Raw genomic sequence first — 19178 nt, forward strand, 5'->3', positions numbered from 1 at the left:
TGCGGTCGCAGGGATGGGCACTTCTGCCAGCATCTCTCTCTCCTAAATAAGCGGCTCGAGCAATTTGGAGGTTGTTAATTATCCGGAATCTACGTGATTTGAAGAGTAACTACAGAGGTACCTCACCAACGACGAGACTCCTATTAACAACTTTATGGAGAAATTTTAGACTTCATTAGCAGTTATTCCCAAAAGGCGCCGGTGCATCGAGACTCCGGCGCATTGTCAGACATCTGTAGTTAAACCGAGGCACCAATTACTGATCCCGGCTCTACCAGGTTTCTGCTGAGCTCAGCATATGGCAGATTTTCTTATCTTTTGACCCAAGCAGAGTGCTGCCACTTAGTCCACTTTGTTCCCTGTCAGGTATGAGCAAAGTAACACATTAGGGAAAAAAAAAATAATGGGAAAATGTCCACAGATGACTTTGTAATAATAAACCATAAACACAATCTCTCTTTTCTCATACTATCGCAGGAACTGAGTTACCATTGCTGTGTTAGTTTATACCTGTTAGATATTTATACAGCTCAGGTGAAAATAAATTTCACTGGATACCTTGCATACTGCAGTGCTCACTTTTAGCAGAAGCACTTGAACAACTGGTCGCCAGCACAGAGCAAAACAGAACCTCAGGGTATTTTTAAAGCACTAACCAGAAAGCAACTCTTTGCTCAGGTGTTTAACTGTGAATAAAAATTAGTATTCTAGCCATTAATGCTCTGCCCTAATCATGGTAAACTCATCCAGTCCCTGGCTGGAAATGCAGAGTATGTTCTGCAACAGAGAACTGATTTATCTCAGCAGGTAACAGAGAGGCACAATTCTCAGGTGCAGGGAGAATGGTCTCTTAAAAAGATAATAATTATGCTAGGTAAGCAAAATCATAATATATATGGAATAAGGGGTTGAATAAGAAGTGCAGAACCAGGCAGGACAGAGGGGAGAGTTTGGGCCTGGGACATCTGTGCAGGTTCAGGGTAATCACTGCTTGTAGTTTCCCTCTCCACCAAATGCAGAATAAATAGAAAAAAAAATAACCCAGAACTGGGACAATATTGAATATACTTGTTTATGCATTTGTATATAATATTTTACTGTATTTTTATTCATTTTCACAGCCGCAGATCCATTAAACTCATTTTAAACAATTACTTCAAATCAACCCTTTTGCATAAGTATCAACATAAACTCAATATATGAAAATAAACTCGAAAATCAGCTGTTGTGCATGTCACAGAGGTGGTTTAATCCATCCGTCCATATATGTATGAAGATGCTTATGAATATCCCGCTGCTTTGAAAGCAACCCGCTATGTTATTTCACCACAATTTGCATTGTTATAATAGGTTATTGACTGATTTTAGGTTTAAGGGACTAAGGTAGTATTCGGTAATGACTCTGTGCTACAAGTTTATTGCAAGTGCCCAAGGTTCATTCACCCCAAGCAATTCAGTCAATAACCAATTTTTATACTTCTATCTCCTTCAAAATTCCAAACCAATAATCCCTGGCTTTTTTTTTTTTTAATTATTTCAGTATCAGACTAACATTTCCCATGGAAATCAATATGGGTGAGATCCATTAGCCAAAAATCTGCAGCACTGCAATGCAAACATATTAAAAATATTGATCTTGCAGGCTACTGATGTTTTGATTGACTTTAATGTTTGTAAGCAGCAATAACAGAATTTCAATGACTGAAACAAACTTTTGATTAAAATTATAGATTTTTAAATTTTTTTCTATTTTACTGTTTCAAAGGGTATCGCGCGGTTTACTTGTTTGCCGTAAATGATCATAGTAGTAAATACTTATTCAGTTTCTCATTTGTAAATATTAAGGTCTGCCACAGGTTATACATCTTCAAATATACTTTCGATCACTTCTGATGTTTCAGTTCTAACACATCAGGTGTAGAACACCAGTACGGGCAGGGCCAGACGTATTTTTGCAGTATTTTCCCTTCTGGATCCTTGCACTTTGTGCGTTCCTGCTACCAGCAGCGACAGGAATTTGATCTCACTCTTCTCTTTTTTATCACTATCCAATAAACTTCAGCTGATGTTTTCATAGCAGCCAGCCAAGACTTTGCTAAAGCCATCTTCCTAATGTGGTTCCTCCTTCCAAAACAAACATCTCAGCTAAAATAAAGAGATCTACACCCTGGGTCTTTCTGTCCTGGGTATGCATACGTCTTCGCTGACATACAAACTGAATGTCCCACCACCTGGAGCACATTTACCACCACAGGAGATCAGCAGCATCCCTGCTTTGGGGATGGGGAAGCAAAGCATGGAGAAATTGGGGGATTTCTTCAGACAACCTAGGTCCTAAGGGATCTATGATGTGGTACCTCCAAAGGGTGAGAAGGTTTGTCATCAAGGGCACCAGTCCTGGTGGCTGAGTGTAATCTGTCCAAACTGTTGTCTGCTGCGGGTGCCATGGGGTTGTTGTTTGCTCTTGTGAGCTTTGAGTTAGTGCAAGGCCTCTCTTTGCCTTGGGGAAACTCTACATGAGCCTATTCGGAAAATATAAATGAAAGGGACTACTTTGAGGAGACACCAGAGATGAGTGTGTGATCACTATCCCCAGAAGACTGTACAGACATATGGAAGCTGCTGCACCACCCAGGTGTCTCCATCGGACCACACTCATACAGACAGAGCCTCTATACAGACCTATGTATGAACCAGCACCTATCAGCGAAGCTGCAGCTTTATCATTCTGGAGCCTGGCAGAGGGATCCGCCACCTGAGGCCCCTTCCAGTCTCGCATTTCCATGAGTCAATATTGTAACAGCTTAAGATGCGTCCCCTTGGATGGACTGGATTTCCTTCTGACCTTTCAAGAAGGTTTGTTTTTTTGTGGTTTTTACATTACAGCTGGGATTCACCTGAGATGACAGCAGTGGGCAGACAGCTTTAAGGAGAAAGGTCCATACCAATGGACCACTTGAATGTTTCTGCTTTTTTTTTTTTTTTCAAGTCACAATCATCTTCTTGGTGATGTCCCACCCACCAGTTCCCACAGACCAACCTGGCCCATGTGGAAAAATTACCCAGAGCAGGAATAACCAAGGGATGAGGCATGCTGAGATGCCTGGAACATGCAATTAAGTAAAAGAGACACAGTACCTTGCAGCATTTAACACAACATCCACCACCGAGGTACAGCTGCAGGACCAAAACCCTCTTACAAAGTCCTCACATGCACAGAGCTGGGTTAATGTCACCTCTGCGCACCCCACGGATTGAAGCTTTCCAGTGGGGTGTGACACTCGAAAGCCCTGTGTCACCAACAACCTCACATCCCCCTGGAAAAGTACTGGGGACCAGACCTGCAGACCTGGACCCCTGCTACTACCTGTCCCACCCCGATGTGCCCTGTTGAGTGCCGATCCCACACCTCTGGTTCTGCTGTCCTGATGGGGCTCTGCAGTCTGGTTAAACCTTGATGTTTGTTATTATTGATCATTCAGTTTGAGACGTTTAAACAGAGCAAGCAGATCAGGTCTACCAAGAAGCTGTAGATGGCAAGAGGACGGTGAACCTCAGCTCTGCTGTGTATCTAGATGACCTGTTGTAACAGGCCCAGAGTTTTCAGCAGGGCCTGTTGTGACAGGAGAAGGGGCGATGGTTTTAAACTAAAGGAGGGAGATTCAGGCTGGACATGAGAGAGAAATTGTTGGCCCTGAGGGTGGTGAGAGCCTGTCCCAGGTTGGCCAGAGAGGTGTTGGATGAACCATCCCTGGAGACATCCCAGGCCAGGCTGGACGGGGCTCTGAGCAACCTGAGCTGGTCAAGATGTCCCTGCTCATGGCAGGGGTGGCACTGGGGCAGCTTTAAATATCCCTGCCAACCCAAACCATTCTATGATTCTATGACCTGACCTAACCAAAGGACTTCTTCTCCTACTGCAGGACATTAACAAAAATAAATGCTCCATGTTTGTTGTCAAATGCCTACAGCGGGCAGCGCTTTCATCTACTAGTGCACCTTGAGATCTTGAGAGTGACCAGCAAATAAAACTAAATCCAAATAAGAAAATTTTTGGACCAAGAGCAGGCAATTTCATAAGCCAGGCAGAGACCTCTCTTGTGGACAAGAAGCTGGAGGGTGGAGAAGTTCTCCATTGACCATAATCACGACCATGACTACAGACTGCACAACCTTAAGTCTTCAACCACCTTTACATTCAAACAAACAAACAAACAAACACAAAGACAAACAAACTACGAACCGTGGACAGTTATGAGTCTAACTACCAAAAAAAAAAAAAAGAAACTGGTGAATATCAAAGAGGTTGATAACATTGGAAATGTTATTCTGCTGCATCTGTACTGTAAACAACTAAGCATCAGTTCACAATCCTAGGAACTGAAATACCTTGTTCTCCAAGTGCTCACAGAACAGGCAGTCTCAGTACAAACCTTTTTGTGTACCCTGACAATATGTCTACACATGCTCTGAAACCCGCTCCAGGCTGGGGAGCATATTCCAGGGCTCCAGCAGAGAAGCCTCCTGCAGATTCCGCTGCAGGGGTTTGAATTGCTGCTGCTCTCTGCTGCTTGTCCTGCCCCTCTGCTGGAACTACATCCCCCACGTGAGATTAGCAGAAATCAACGTACTCAGCACATTAGCGAAAATGCACTTTTTTTTTTTTTTTTTTGGCAGTTTAAGGTTATCATCTTGCAGGAACGTGTGTACCCCCCTATAGCATTCGGTAAGGAGGAGGTTGGCAAAGGGACTGGCAGAAGCTGAGGTGGTTAAATGGCCACCGGTCTGTCTCCACATCTATTCATGGCCAAGACGATGCGTTGTGAACTCTGGCACTTGTCCATTGAAACATTAATTTCATACTAATTATTACAAGGGCATATAGTGACAGGAGAAGGGATGATGGCTTTAAACTGAAAGAGGGGTGATTTAGATTAGATAGAAGGCAAGAAATTCTTCCCCCGGAGGGTGGTGAGAGCCTGTCCCAGGTTGGCCAGAGAGGTGGTGGATGAACCATCCCTGGAGACATCCCAGGCCAGGCTGGATGGGGCTCTGAGCAACCTGAGCTGGTGAAGATGTCCCTGCTCATGGCAGGGGTGGTGCTGGACGAGCTTTAAACATCCCTGCCAACCCAAACCATGCCGTGATTCTATGACATTTCATATATAATTCTGCCAAAACCAGACAGAAGTTGAAGGCTGGCTGCTGGAGACAGAGGTGAAATGTTCTGCATCTCATGAGCCACGCTTCGAGCCCCTGACACGGTTTCTTAATTCTAAGTATTTCCTGGGACAGAGTACAAAATATTCACACCATTCATTTATTTGCATATTCATCTTGTCTATCACAACAAAGAGACAAATTTAGAATGGCTTTTGTAAGATCTGTCTTCAGTGTTTTGCTGCATAATGTAATTGCTAGTGAGTTACTGTTTGCATGAAACAGTCTATTATCCAGTATTATCCAGTGAAGCAGACTGGCCTCATTTCATAACGTGGACAGGCATGGTGCTGTCCCCCTACTCATGCAAGCTCAGGACTCCCAGGGTAGACCTGGATGAGAAGATCCACAGGCTGACCAAGCAGTCTGAGCTCTATCTCTGGCTCCAGCTCTGCCTAATGCATTTCTGCCTGCATCAGCTTCTGAAAGTTCATGATGACGACTACTTAAAAATCGTGAGATTAAAAAAATAATTTGGGGGTTCTTGTTTCTGAGCCCTGCCAATGTTAGCTGAAAAATTTTTAAGCTCTTTTTTTTTTTCCCCACACAGCTAGATGGGTAAGAAATTTATATTAAGAAGTGCAAGACAGCAAGTGACCACTTCACTGCAGTATCTGTAAATAAAATACAGACCACCACCAACTGACTGTGAAGCCATAATGAGAAGGAGATCGTTGTCAGCATCTGATATTTGCAATACTGTACACGGTGGAGAGCACTTCTCACTGCTGGTGTGACAACTTGCTGATGTCCTGAGATGACCCTACTGTCTTCATATGCAAACAACAGGTACTGCTATCAATACATAATACCACCGTCCGTGATCTTAAAATTGAATTAGATCAAGAGACAATGAGGCACAACATATAGAAAAAAGTAACGTATCTGGAATATGCAAGGACAGATTTGAGTAATGGCTCTACCAAGCCACAGCAAGTGCCACTTCTAATAAATCAGCTACATCTTCGGTGGACCAGTTCCTCTTCCCACCAGATCCTACAAGGCCACTCTTCCATTTGGCTGTGCCAAATGGGTTTTAACCCCTTCCCCACTGAAATTGGCAAGAAAAGACATCTAAATAGGATGACTTAAAAGGTATGTGATTCACGCTAATATGTTCTGTAGCCCCATAGCAGAGCAGCAACTGTACAGAGTCTCCTGCAGCAAGCCAGCCTGCATGCAATCAACCTTTCCATTGGGGCATTAAATCCCTTAAATTGGTCTGTTTTACTGCCTCAGGTTTATTACAGTGCCTTTAACTGTCTACTTTTAATGTAAGAGGCTGAGGTCTGGGCAAGAACAAAACTCAAAGCAACCAAAACTTCCGCTGTCCTTGCTCGAGTGGCTGCGTGTGAAGCTTGTACTCCGCTCCCAAGGCAAGTTACACAGGACAGCCCCAAAAAAGCAAAGAGAGGTGTGCTGAAGACCTTTGTGTGACTTTGATGAAGCTTCAGCAAAGGACTGTCGAACTCCACAAGATGCTGCTCAGGATCCTCACGACCCAGCGCGACCGAGAGTGATGGAGACTCTGGATGCTCAGAAGTTCCTGGACTGATTCATTAAATCATACGTGTCTGGCTGAGGGATGCATATTTTGAAATAAAAAAAAGCAACCACACACAAATCCCGAAGGGTAAAAATGCTTTCTTTTACATAACCTTACATAAAAAAAGAGCTCCCTTTTCGAGTGAATGAAAATGCCACTGCGGATACCGAGTATCGGATCGGTCTATAATGTAAAGAATCAATTACAAATTCAGAAATTCTCAAATGATCTGCAGGCTTTCAGGATTTTTTTTCCCAGTTATTTATGTTGGGCTTTCATGGCATGCCACGAAGACTGAAATAGGAAAATAACTTAACACATAAAAACATAACATAAAAGAGGTTATGACACAAACACAGCAAAAAAACCCCAAACAACTTTTTGGCAGTAAAGCATATGCTCTGCCCCCTGCAGCTAAAAGTCACATACTGAGACTGCATGTTCTGTCAAGAATTACTAGTTTCAAGCATGGCTGGTGATTTTGGACAGTAGCACTTAAGAAACCTTCAATCTGGCAGTTTTCTCACTGCACATTTACTAAAGCATCCCCACTGCCCAAACTCCCAGGAGTTTGGGGATCTGACCTCGTGGAAGGAAAAAAAAAATAAATAAAAGGTTCCTGGGGTACTGTTTTGATCTGGACTGTGCATTTTTTCCCCCCAGCCATATCATTATTCCAATCCATCCCCTGGATCTCCAGAAAATGTAGCAAATGCAAGAGCACTTTGCTCCTTTCTTTCCTGGGAACAGAGTGGAAATGAAGCTGGCCACAGCCCACACAATTGCTGTTAAAGGTAGTAGTGTACTCAGCAAAGAATTATTTACAAGCTGCAATACCAGGAACAAATTGATCAGCACAATTTATTTTATTAATTTCACTTATTGCAAATCACTTGCCTGAGGATGTTCTGGAACTAACATGAATAAAAGGCAGATTTCACTTTTTACCCTCCTGCATTTTACTGTGCTGTACAAAGGGCTCGTTTATTTATTATATATTACATTAGCTAATTTTTTTTTCCTGGTTAGCAAATTCACAAAGCAATCCAGATTTCAATCTGTTTTCTGTATGTATGCATTCAATGAATTTGTAAACAGATTGTTCATAAACACTTTACTACGGCTCATTTATTGTTCCCTGCGTGTGAATGACCACCTCAGCAATTTGAAATATTTGTTTTACTCCTTGACTGGGGGCATTATGGACACCAAAAACAATGCCAAGAGATAATATCTTCCTGGTTAACACTTCCTATCAGATTTTCTTTTGCTATTGTACATCAGACTGGGGAGGACAGTGTTATCAATAACTGTCAGTCCCCTGTATCCTGCCAAAATCAATAGATAATGTCACCCAACACACCCAACAGAGACCAAAACTCCAACTTTCACCCATGTATTATCTTTGCAAATATTAAAAAAAATTTCTATAATCTCACACTGCTTAAGCTTCTGTATTGTACAGTTTATTGTTATCCCTAAAAAAGACAGAAAGCATGTTTTCAAGATCATGAAAATAGCTTAAAAACTATGAACCTGAGAATCTTGGTGTCTTCTGGATTTTCAGTCCCTTAGCTTTTCCTTCGCCTATCCGTGCAGTCATGGACCGGCGGGTGTGACAGCGATGTCCCCAGGTCCACGCCCTGGCCCACAGCAAGACCTGCGACACCCACATTATTTCTGACGAACCTGCGCCTCACCATTTCCTCCAGCGGTGGAGACCCACGGTCCCCGCTCCAGCCACACCGTTAGAAAGTCTCCCTCAGTGCCTAATCCAAGCTTTTCCTGCTGAGATTTAATTTTATCCCTTTTTCTACTATTCAGCAGGCGCATGGAGAACAGACGGTTCCTTTCTTCTTTGCGACAGCCTTTCACACAAATGATGATTTCCACCATGTTCTTTCTTTCAGTCCTCTTTTTTTAGGTTCAGCCTTCTCATATTTTTTTTTCCACCGTTTCTCTGAAGGCCACATTTTCTAGGCTTCTCATCACTTTTGCTGCTTTTCTTTGCAGGTTCTCCAGTCACATCTCCTCTTTCAGGGGCTGTGCTGCCCATCGACATTCAGTCTCCCAGCTGAAGCCTCACCAATATTTTTGCAAGCTATTGGCTTATTTAGAAAATTCAGTAAAAGATTTGTCTTTTCTGCAGTGACGCATCCTTGTTGACTTACCCTCTATCTGCTGCTGCAAAGAGCAGCAATTTATTCTCAAGGGGTGGAAAAGTGACTGTCGCTTGACTCCAGCTCCCGTGATTAAGACACAGCTGAACGCTTGTGCTTGTGCCATGTGCTCCAGAAATTAAATTAACTACTGAGCAAGAGGCCCAAAAGTTTCCTTCTTGAAGGCAAAGACACGGCTCTAATTCTGTTGCCTTGTTGCTGTTTGTTGCCTTGTACTACACTAAGCAATGAGCCCGACCTAAACAGTCCCCAGATAATAATTCTGGAGCAAAGTGGATACTCACATGGCAGAAACTTCGCACAAAACCTCCCTGTAACTGCAAAGCATTGAGGAAATAAGGAGGCATGAGGACATCTCGTCCTTAGTGTGGAGACTGATGGGTTTTGCAGACCTGGCTCAGCAGTCTTTTTCTCCCAGCTCTGACAGCCGGACCAGAAGAGAGAATCTGATCCCGCTTCTTTTTTTTTGTGGAGGAAAAGACATAGAAAAATAGTCCATTGCTTCAGAAGAATGATGTCCAGTTTTGCTAGAGATGAAGCTTTCTGTCAGTTCACAAAATGCAACCAATGCCATGGTGACATACACAACAAATACTTGAATTTTTTTTCCTTCTATTAATCAAAGCAAGGAGACAGGGATGGTTGGAGTAGCTCGGAAAAAGCGTTACATGGCAGTAATATAGGCAGTACGCACTCCACATGAAACCTGAGAAAACATTATTTGCCACCAACAGATGAAGGTCATCTTTCTGCCTGCAGAAATTCCTCCGTGCACCTCCCGTGGGAAACACAGAATCATAGAATCATTTCAGTTGGAAGAGACCCTCAGGATCATCTAGTCCAACCATAACCTAATCTAACTCTAGCACTAAACCATGTCCCTAAGAACCTCATCTAAACATCTTTTAAACCCCTCCAGGGATGGTGACTCCACCACTGCCCTGGGCAGCCTGTTCCAATGCCCGACAGCCCTTTGGGGAAGAAATTGTTCCTAATATCCAACCTAAACTTCCCCTGGCACAACTTGAGGCCATTTCCTCTTGCCACATGATCTGTACAGCTCCGTGGAGCCGGAGGAGAAGACCAAGTCCCTAACAGGTTCAGAAGCTAATGAGCTATTTCTCGTTTCTGTCCAGTCTTCGAGGGTCTGCTCACCACCACAGTCGGCTGCCACCTCTCTGATGCTCAAAAACCATCTCAACACACTATGACCTTGCCATGGACAAATATGTGTATGGCAAACATTACAACTATTGCCTGCAAGGAAGGGAAACCAACTCTGACCTTGTATGTAACTGCAATGGATCACGTGCCAGTGAGATTTTTGTGTGTCTGTGTGTTGTGTCATTATTTATTGTTGTTCTTGTGGATGTGGTGTTTTCTTTAGTATTACTGCTTTACCAACTCTAGTCATTATGGCTTTGTTAATCTCAGTTGACAAAATAAGCACCTGAATTAAGTAAGGTCTCATCTATTTCTCTGGTGTAACTACATCCCTGCCAGTCTATCAGAAGGCACTGAAGGTCCTGAGACCTGGTGGTTCAGCTCCGTGATGCCCCCTGAGATACCGTGAAGCACACGGGCAGCACGAGGCTGCTCATAATTATAATCCATTATGGGTGCTTTTCTGAGCAGACTGTCAGAGAAGAACGATGCTGGTAAAAGGCACTGCTAACAAAAACAGTGGGACACAGAAAGAGTAAAATAAACGTGCTTTCTACAGAGTGGAAAATCCAGAGCCAACTTGCTATCTCCAAGCAGCCAGTGTATAAGAGCAGCAAGTATCTAAGATGAGTAGATTGAGGCTTCCTTACATAAACACCATGGGTCAGGAAAATTTAAAATACCCCGAAAGCTGATTGGCTTAGAAGTCTCCTAAAAGTCTTGAAGTTCATGGAAATGCAAATTTCCTAGCAAACTAGAGGGATTGTATGAACCAAAACACACAGGAAAGTAGGATACGGGGGTTCTGCAAAAAGCCAGTTTTTGTGTCTCGGCTTTTTGGTTCTTGCCTAATATGTATCTGCAATATCTGAAGATAAAATTAATCCCATTTATCCCACCTAGAGACAGGCATTTCATAAGGACATGGTGCATCTGCCAAACGGCTTATAAAACATTCTGGAAAATGCTCATTGTAGAGGACGGGAACATCCACTCTTTATCACAAACAACTAGAACAAAGTTAATCCGAAATAATTAAAAAATAACAGATCCAGGACGACAGCAGTCCAGCTCATCCTAGGTCTCCCCTTCCGTACATAAGAGGAATTTGAGATGAGGCGGCGGCATGACAGGGCAATGCTGTCTGAAACTGATAAACTGATGCTCCCTGCTCATAGCCCATTTTTAATTTTTAAGAAAGGAATCAATGAGCAGAGATACAATGCAGAGGGCTGTAATCCCCTGGAGTGATCTTGTCACAACACGTGTTACCGCGGTTCTACACTTTTACCTTTGCACTTTGTTGTATGTAACAGAGCAACATAATTAACCACTGGTAGGTAGTGTTTACGTTAGTTCTCAAAAGGTTAAGAAGCTGATTATAGCTAAAATCAGCTTTGCCTGGGGCTCCAGTGGCTCTGTGTAATCAAATTAGACAAGCAGGGCACAGTGTCACCTAACACAAACCAGTGGCACTTTCTTCTCTGTTTTGACCTTTTTCATTAGATGAGCAAGCCAGGTTTTAGCTTATTCCAAACATTTTGAGCAGATTAGTCCCCAGTAAACTGACTGATAAGCCAGGCATGCACCCACATCATTTTCATGAGCGGCTCAGTGAGGCTGCACTCAAGAGGTTCTTCAGGAACAGCGCCGACTTTGCTGTCTCCTGAAACAACTTCTTGATTTAGTTATTTTTCTCTTTTTTTTTTTTTTTTTGGTGAGGGAGGAAAATGTTTTAAAAGGTGAACGCCCAAAATATCTTTAGCCTCTGTCTCTTTGTCTTGGACATTTTACTGTTTTGATTCTGGAGCTGCAGAACGGTCCCTCCAATCCAACAGCAAATAAATGATAACTTTATAAACACGGTGGATGGGGCAATTAGCATTTCTAAGGAACGATGGCAGAGTTGTGGCTCGCCCTCTCTATGCAGCTCTTTGAAGCCAAGCAAGGTGAACGGTATAATGGGGGTGTTTAAGGAGGTTTAATAAAGTAGAGAGCAGAGCAAGCCAGCCCCACATCAGAAGAACGCCTTCCACACAGCCGTAACTACATTGAAACGCAGGCTGCAGCGCCGGTGGCTTCCACAATCTTGGCATCTTTGAACGCAAAGGGAGCAAAAGATTAAACAGGTGAAGAATACACAAAGAAAAGTAATGGCAAGTTTAGAAAAAAACCTGCAAGCTAAGGAACACACTGTGCCTTTCTGAATTTTCTGCGTTAAACTACTAGCTAACTACATTTGTTGAATCTTTACATATTTGATCCTCAACTTCAATTCCAGCTCTGCCTACATATGTACTACAGCTAACTTTACATGGTGAAAACAAGGAAGCATTTGAAACAATAGCTTCTGCAGATGATTTGTGCTTATTTATTTACAGCCAATAAAATAAAAACCTGTTATTTTAATTGATTAAGTCATAAATAAAGAGTCACAGAAGTCAAGTCCCCTTACTTGCACAGTCCAACGATTCCTGCTAATCCAGCAGTACTTAACAAATTCACACGTGGTTAGCCTGCCTTGCCATAGCTGTAGATCACATTTCCATGCAGCAAGCTGTGCAAAAAAATCAATAAGCCAAGTTTAACATAAGGACAGGAAACGCAATGTCCTCCTATATTTTCAGTGAACTTCAAATGACTGTGCTGTTCCTAGTTCGCACAGTTAATTTCAGAGAAATACATTCTTTAAGAAGAAAAAACAACTATCACACAGTGAAATGCATACATGCATAGGTGGAGTCACACCTTCACGCCTGACCTACAATAACAATTTATTTCCAATAATCTGACATTTTGATTGAGTAATTGGCCAGTCAGGAAGCTCAGACAGATTATACACCAGCCATACGTATTACAGATTTAACAGTAAGTTCCTGTATGCTGTTTTCATACATCAACTCCTTAAAAGACAATACTCCTTTTTTTTTTCCAACCGATTATGCTACACTATAATTCATTTATTTTCACCCATTGGCAACACTAGTCCACACAAAACAGCCCATTAACTGCCTCCATGTTTCTATACGGCAGATCTGCCATACGTTTGCCGCAGATGCACCTAATTTGGGTGGGATGGGGGTGAGGATGTGACTCTCCTCAATGGGGCAGTGGTGGCTGCACAAGGACAAGTGACCAGAGCCCCCAAACTCCTTCCTTGCAAAGGGAAAATATAAAGGAAAAAAAAAAAGTTTGGCTTTAAACACTCGCAAAGGCATTTTCAAAATATAAGACTATGCAAGGAAGCAGAGAAATTCCCCTTAACGTATGATCGACTCTTCCAATGGTAATTTCTCTTCATCGCAATGAGCGGCAGTAAATGGATTAATGGCATTTAGCTCTAGAGAGCATGTCATTGATCTGCACCTAACATATAAACTGTTATATAAAACACACTCAAAGACCCACACTTGTTCCTAACTTTCTATTAACATGTCATTTGCAAGACAAATTTTATTCAGGGATTAATGTACCATTTTAAAAACCCTAGGCATAAAACTCCCAATCAGAAAATAACAATGTAACAGTTTTAAGAGTTGAACAATATTAATACTGCAATAAATTATGATTTAGGTACATTTTAGCCTCTTTATATCAGTTCAGAGAGTGGAGCAGAGCACTGCACTTCTACAAATGAGTTGTTTCAGGGACTCCCAAAATATCAAATATGCAAAGTTTGCTCTCCTGCTGATGCAAAAGAATCAACAATATTGCAGCAATAAATTATGATTGTTGCCCAAGACTGACAAGTGTTTTGAGGTCCATGAATGGGTATTTTTGCAGATCAGGGGATGTGGATCGTCACTGCAGAACAGAGATGGGTTTCATGGTATGTGCTCCATACATGAAGACACCCTGCAGTCCCAAAGCTTGTGCCAAGCTATAGGTAATGCCGAGACCTCAATAATGGTTTGTTTGCCTCATTCAGGGGCTTTTACACAGGAGTAACACTCGGCGAGAAAACCTCCCCAAAACCGGCGGCTTCGTTGGAGTTGGCCAAATGAGACCGCACTAAATCTTTAATGTCTTAATGCCTCCATTTGCTTTTTTTCCCCCCGACTTTGACACTGCTTCGGTGTGAACAGCTATATTTAATTTACGATTTTTTTGGTTTTTTTTCCTCTCCCCAGAATCTAAAGGCACGACGTCAATGGGTGTAACTCGAAGAGGCAGCAGAGATGAGTCGCTGGCAGGGTGAAGTGGTTGGTTTTAGTAATAGCTGGAAGCCGTAAGTGGTTCTAAGCTTTGAAGTCAGTGCAGCTTTGATGTGCTACTCCCATAGTTAATCGCAAGATAGTCTTGAAAGAAAAAGATTTCCCAAATACCATCCAAGTGTCGTTGCTTGTGATATCCTTGTATGATTTTTTTCCCCCCTCCCCTGTTGAACTTTATATCTACCACTGGGCTGCTCTTACTCCCTCTCGGTGGCTCTTGCTCTCTTTTAAAGTGTTTTAATAGGTTAAAAGGATAATTAAACCCATGCTTGGTTTGGCTTACTTCATGCTACTTTGCTTTCGCTATTGAAACCCACCTATGTACATTGGGAGCGATGGGAAGATGTAATGCTGCATCTGAGGGGGAAAAAACCTCAAACCTTCAGGAACAGGAGAGTTTCCTTGATGAATATTTGTTTCCCATACTGGAACACAGTGGAGGAATATCTGCTGATTTTTCCCCCAATATAAGTTGCCCTTGAGTTGCACGCTTAGCCAACAAGAGCTTTCACGTTAAACAAAAATATAAACAAAACTATCCTTGGACAGTTAGGTTTACGAAAGCAACTCACAAAAGCCTGATATTTAGTATCTTTTGAAAACAGTTGTACAATTCCCAGTTTTTTATTATAGCTAGATTTTAAACCTGAGAAATAAAAATTGTCAGTTGTTTTCTAAAATGTTGCCCTGGATATGTTAGTAATAGAATGCAAGTAATTCTGTTTAAATGTGATTCTTTGTGGATCTTCTGGTGAGTGTAACACCTATATACTATATAATACAACTCTCAAAATTTTCTATTTCTGGATACCTTTATAGCATGTACTAAATAGCGGTCATTAATTCAGAAATTTGTTCATTTTGCAGGTAAGTTCTTACATCATTTATGCATTTTACGTTCTGAGTTTGATATTTTTCTCCTAAAATGTGCGCAATTCTGATAAAGATTAAGGTATAGATTGATGTCAGTGCTACAGTATTAGCTTCTAGACTGCAATTTGAAGCTACTTTAGACAAATGCAATTCTTTAGACATGGCGAAGCTGAAGTGTGTCAAATGTCATCTACAAACCACATGATGAACCATAGAAAAAAAACCCCGTTTCTGATGAATCTGAAGTGGTTTAAGTTGCGGTCTTCAAGGTGTTTACCTGGGCACGCTTATATCTGAACGGAAAAGGGAGATGCCGACCACAAAGACCCATGCCCGTCCAAATGGACCGAAATAAAGAAAATGGCATGTGACTGGTAAATTACGGCAGAGCAACACGTCGAGGTTAGAGGTCACTGAAGATTCCAACAAATCTCAGAAGATACGGCAACAGATTAAGCGAGGGGATAGACTTGCCCTCCAACCTTAACCTGTTAAGACCTTTGAAATCTTGTGGTGACCTCTATCCTGCTCTTTCATATTAGTTGTTAGTTACACTAATTACAGCCTAACAGTGCACTTTTTCTGCAGCCATGCAGAAGAGGAGTTTGTATGCCACGGCCAAATCCTGCCCTGCACACCATGGCTACAACCTGCCAGATATTAATTACGTTCTGAACCTTCAAGAAGCTTTACTGAGGGGAAGACACAAGCTAAAAAAGCCAAACCCCGAACTCGAGTTTGTCTAAGTGGGGCCTGAAAATGATGCTGAAACAAATTCAGTTCTAAAAACTTGTTTTAATGTGCGCTGGCATAACGATAACCAAAGTAAGGATGTAAAGTACAACCTCTCATAAATACTGCAAATGCAGGACTGAAATCAAAGAACTAACTTGCTGTTGCTGGCAGTGAACTTGAGAGAGGGAGTGTGGGATTAGATGTGGAGTCTATTTGCATTGATTTTGCATCAATATCCATATTAATGCTAACACAATATTGTATCGTATTTGAGGACAGCACTCAGCTCACAGAGTCTCTCTGGTGGATGAAATATCATTTGTAAAGCTTCAGTAAATCATTTTGTGGCATTAAATCAAGTCAGGCACTAAATCAGAGGAAAAGTTTAGAAAGAGAGATGTAGTGCAGAAAAATCATACCAGAATTAACAAAACGTATAACAAAAGAGCCTGTGTGTGGAAAGAATAACTATTCAAAATCAATTTCTATTTCCTCTTTTACACGAGGAATATTTTTTACATGTTTGATGAAAGCTTTGGATGCTGACAAATCAATCCACCTGTGACTGCTGGTACCTCTTTTACCAAGATAACATCATTTATCTGTGGGTGCAAACTACAAGCTTTGAATACACTGCTAAAACCATATAAACAAAAATGTAGTTCAAATGAAGACAAAAATGAGCAGAAACCAGGACTTCGCTGCATCAAGAAGTAGCAGAGCTCTCAGAAAGCGAAACGAGATGATCTGGCAGCAAGTGATATAAATGCTCATACTTCCATTTAGTCCAGAATTTCTAAACTTTTAATAAGACATAAGCTTTTTGATCCACATGCAAAACTTTGTCCTCAGCCAGAGACAATAAATATGAAAGCTGATGTCTGGATTCTTCGTCTGTCACTGGCTCCTCCTCTCCTTCGTGTACAAAAAGCCTCCCTATTAGCTTGAGTCAACATCTTGCCTCTCCATCTATGAGCCTACTCCATCCCATGATCTACTTTTTCAAAAAACGTGCATGGCATTTGCAAGGCATTGGTAAAAATACTCATAATGTATTTAAAAAAAGACAAAAAACCCGTAAAAATAATCATAAGCTATTAAAAGAAGGAAAAAAACCCCCGGTCTTAAAAAATTGTCATTAGTTCACACTCAGCATTTGGTTTAAAATATCGATCTGCAGAGACTCAAGGACTGATGTGAGACCCACCAAAACCACTGGAAATCTTCAGTGGCAGCTCAATCAGGTCCCCAGCTGCCAAAAGAAATTTGCGAGATTCATAAGATGTGCTGGATTTGCAAGCTGTACCTAATGCACGAGCCTGAGTTCTGCAACCAGTAGCAGGAAACCATCAAAATCATGAATGTCCAGATCACTCCTGAAATAAAACGAATCCTACCTTGCAGCTCTGACACACATTATTATCAGAGTCCAGCTTTAGGAAATCTTCAACTACTATCTTGCATGTGCTTTATTTTGGGGATTTAATGGGAATTTTTTTTGTGCTGAAAAGGGAACAGATTTCACTGAATGGACCAAGTTGCATAAGCAGACATCTAGAACTTTGTCCCCAGATTACGCAAATAAACATGTTAACCTAGCTATTTAAGAGTAATATATGTGGATTTTATTTATATGTAACAAAAATCATATATATGGATGTTACATTTTATAAAATGTATGATTTCAAACGATATAACATAAAAATCTCAGATCAAGTAATTAGCACTTTTATACACAATGCCTTATTTGCACAAAGATTAAACTCACAAAAAGATGGCTCTTGTCTTTAAAAGTAATGGCGGGCAGTTAATGGTGTTTGTTCAGAAGTACGTGACATTCACCTTCAAGCTGGCTGCTGTATTTACAGCAGTAACAGCAAACATAACCTAAAATAGTTTATTAACCATGTGGATTATTTTTTCCGTTAAGATGTTGTAGGTACGTCTTGTAAACCTACCTAAACAGAAAGGATTAATGTGAGGTAAATGCCCTTTTCCCTTCTTTCACATAAAAACTGAAAGATAGTTTTAAAAATCTTACTTAATAAATGTGGCTCACCAAATCAAAATATTTATTGGAATACATAAGTATTCACAATATTAAGGTATATATTATACATAATTACCACATAGATGATGGTTTTCATGTCATAATGTGAGAATATATGTCAGCTTAAATTACCCTTGTCGCTAACACTTTTTGTGTAAACAACCAACATCTGAACATTAGTTACAAGCAGTTGTTTGCTTTTAATAAATAGCTAACAATCACAGTGCATTTAAAACAAGTCACTTAACCGTCCCTGTACATTAACATGACAAGATTAGTTGCTGACACTGGTTAGCAGAAAACGGCAAGTCTTCCCAACAGAAAATTGGCTTTTCCAGATATAGGCATGTTCCTTGATAGGAAAAAGTTTAAAGTGCAAATATACTGTGAAAAGGGCCTCTAAAAATGGCATGGCGGGGCTCCATGTTTCTCATCTTTTGGTTATCTCACAGGTTGGGAAAATAATCTTCTCGGCTGAGAGTGAGCTGGAGCAGCCAGAAAACTGTTAAATTAGCAACTCGAGGGCAGGGTGCTAAGAAGGCAAATATGATACAAATTTAACCTCCATGTGTTGCAAATAAATTTAATTTATGTGGCAAAGAAAAAGAAAAGGAATGTTAAAATCAATTCCATGCCACTGTTATGAGTTTTTCCAATTCTTGTTCGTTGTCCAATCACAGCAATGAGCAGGAATTTGATATAATTGGCATTACTGACAGCTGTTAAGATAATTTATATGCCTGAAGTATTAAAATGCCTGTTTATTACCTATTTAGTGATTCAAGTGAACAGAAGTGGTGAGGATGTGGTGCTCTATTCCAGAACTACCGTTACTCATTCCCTTTGCCTTCCTGCCTGGAAGGCGTCAGCTCAGGAGATGGATCCTGATGGTCATAAACATTAAAAGTTTCTAAAAACTCAGAATGTTGACTTTCTAACACAAAAAGGTATAAAGTTCTTCATTATTTTGCCATTTTGGGCAGAGTTGTGATGGATAAAGACGAATGAGATCATTCTGAACTTGTCCTGATGACATTGGGTGGGATTGAGCAGGGAGAAGCCTCAGCTGGCAACACACACACTCGGTCCTTCAAAAAGGGTGTTTTCTTCAAGATTTCTCAGCAAATTTAGTCAAGATGAGATATTTAAACACAAACGAATAAATTATATTTTCAAAAAGTTTGCCGGGTGACAAA

General features: G+C 41.2%; 1 protein-coding gene across 8 annotated transcripts in view; it reads right to left on the minus strand.

The window, feature by feature from the left end:
- ARB2A (ARB2 cotranscriptional regulator A) overlaps nt 1-19178 on the minus strand; it is a 265885-nt gene that overhangs the window by 44307 nt on the left and 202400 nt on the right. The window contains exon 12 of one of the 8 annotated variants that reach the window (XR_010607838.1): nt 12566-12667. The exons of the other annotated variants lie outside the window; for them this stretch is intronic. The gene's annotated coding sequence lies outside the window, so the exon portion shown is untranslated. The remainder of the gene's footprint in view (nt 1-12565; nt 12668-19178) is intronic. 8 annotated transcript variants of the gene reach the window in all.

The sequence above is a fragment of the Caloenas nicobarica genome, chromosome Z, assembly GCF_036013445.1.
Source record: "Caloenas nicobarica isolate bCalNic1 chromosome Z, bCalNic1.hap1, whole genome shotgun sequence".
Classification (NCBI taxonomy): domain Eukaryota; kingdom Metazoa; phylum Chordata; class Aves; order Columbiformes; family Columbidae; genus Caloenas; species Caloenas nicobarica.